The sequence below is a fragment of the Lontra canadensis genome, unplaced genomic scaffold, assembly GCF_010015895.1.
Source record: "Lontra canadensis isolate GAN:19392208 unplaced genomic scaffold, GSC_riverotter_1.0 scaffold50, whole genome shotgun sequence".
Classification (NCBI taxonomy): domain Eukaryota; kingdom Metazoa; phylum Chordata; class Mammalia; order Carnivora; family Mustelidae; genus Lontra; species Lontra canadensis.
In genome coordinates, this window is record NW_022631044.1 from 10,274,531 (window position 1) to 10,276,817 (window position 2,287).

At 47.8% G+C, this 2,287-nt stretch overlaps 1 pseudogene; it reads left to right on the top strand.

Moving 5' to 3' along the window:
- Positions 1 to 979: 979 nt before the first annotated feature.
- LOC116877097 lies at positions 980 to 1,974 on the top strand (annotated as a pseudogene).
- Positions 1,975 to 2,287: the final 313 nt, after the last annotated feature.

Here is a 2,287-nt window from a genome sequence, read left to right on the forward strand (position 1 = left end):
TACAGAGGCCTCTGTTTCCACACAGGTTTTGCTTTATATGAGGGCTCCTTATCGATCAGGGCCCACCAGGGTGACTCTCCCCAAACTCTTAGCAACAACCCAACAGATGGCTCAGCTGCCCTCCATGTGTCCCAGTTCTGCAGCTTGCTAACGCCAGGCAACTGCTGCACACCCTGGCCATGCTTCCGTCCCACCACCAGCAAAGCCATCTTCCTGTTAGTTGCCCTAGTTCTCCAAATACCGGAGAAGAAAAGACAAGAAATGCTGTTGTTTCTTTTGGCCCAGGTATGATTCCCCTGGGCCATTCTACAGTGGGCATCAATTTCAAGGATACCCTGTTGTGGCTCACTCTACCCAATGTTGATTGTATGGCTTTGCATGAATTGTAAATCAGGAGGCATTAGATCTTTAGGTCATTGCACATGGTTTTCACTGTGGAATGCACTCAGGGTGCAGGGCAAATGCCTACTGACCCCGTGTTTATTTGTTCAGCTGGTGATTGAAGCTCTGACCCAGTTATAATAGATGTGAATGCCAATGTCTTGTCCACTTTCAACTTTAGTGCAAATCTTGCACTGAATGGGGTTGTATTTCCACTCTCAGCATGTAAAATAGAAGTAATTGTCATGTATGTGTTTCCAAAGTAAATATCATTGTGTTTGCCCTCCCACCTCCACCATATAGAACTGTTGTTTGTTGTTGTTGTTGTTGTTTTTTAAGACATGAACGTGGAAAAATAATATTCCAGACTTCTGGGGAATGTTACTAATATCTCGGAGAATGGGGGGCATCTGGGTGGTGCATTCAGTTAAGCATCTGACCCTTGGTTTAAGCTCAGGTCCTGATCTCAGGGTCGTGAGATCAAACTCTGCGTGGGGCTCTGTGCTGAGTGCCAAGTCTCCTTAAGACTCTTTCCCCCACCCCCACGTGATCTCTCTCTCTATCTCAAATAAATAAATTAATTTAAAAAATATGTATCTCCAAGAATGGGCAGACCCATGAGCATGTACTCCTGGCTGATATGCTGGGTGTGAAGCAACTCATTGTGGCAGTCAATAAGATGGCCATTGCAGAGCCGCCTTTTGGTAGTGCATGCTTTGAGGAGATCTACAAGGAGGTGAAGGCCTAAATCAAGAAGATCAGTTACAACTCTGAGGTTGTCGCCTTTGTGCCCATCTCTGGCTGGCATGGGGACAGCACCAAGATGTCCTGGTTCAGAGGCTGGAAGATCACCAGGAAGGAAAGAAACATGGTGGCCACGACATTACTAGAAGCACTGGACTCCATCAATCCCCCTGCCTGCCCTATGGACAAGCTCCGGCAGCCGCCTCTGCAGATTGTATACAAGATGAGGGCATTGGTACCATGCCCGTGGGCTGGGGGGAAACAGGCTTCCTCAAGCCTTTGCCCCCTGCAACATCACCACAGATGTCAAATCTATAAAGATGCACCACGAGGTGGCTGAGGCCCTGTGGAGTGACAATGTGGGCTTCAAAGTGAAGAATGTCAGTGAAGGACATCAGGTGGGGCTACATGGTGGGAGACAGAAAGAATGACCTGTCCTTAGATGTGGGGAGCGCTATCTCCCAGGTGATCATTCTCAACCACCCCTGCAGCATTGCAGCTGGCTACTCCCTAGTTCTGGACTGCCGCACGGCCCAAATCACCTGCAAGCTTGCAGACATCAGGGAGAAGACTGGCACTTGGGCAAGAAGCCAGAAGACAGTCCCAAAGCTCCAAAACCTGGAGATTCAGCCATCATTCAGATGATTCCATGAAAGTTCACGTGTGTGGAAAACTTCTCAGAGTACCTACCCCTTGGTTGCTTCACTGTATGTGACATGAAACAGACAGTGGCTATGGGGGTCCTCAAGAATGTGGAGAAACAGCAGCAGCTGGTGGCAAAGTCACCAAGTCTACCATGAAAGCGGCCAGGAAGCAAGTGGTGACAGCCCAGGCCTTTCCAGGCCTTCTCCAGGCTGGGGGCAGCCCAGGAGGAGCCACAGCTGGATAAGAACAGCTTAAGGAGAAGCCTTGGACTTACTCTCCTCTTGCCTGAACTATCTTAAACCTGTCCCTGCTATTGCAGTTCTCTTTTTGGTGATGAGTTTGAGGCATGGGAATAAAGCACAGCAAGTCTTCCTTTGGGCAGGGTGGAGGGAAGCAGGCTTTTTTTTTTTTTTTTAATTATAAAGACTTTTTAAAAATTTTTTTAATTTATTTTAAGTAATCTCTATACCCAGCATCAGGCTTGAACTCAAAACCCTGAGATCAAGAGTCACATTCT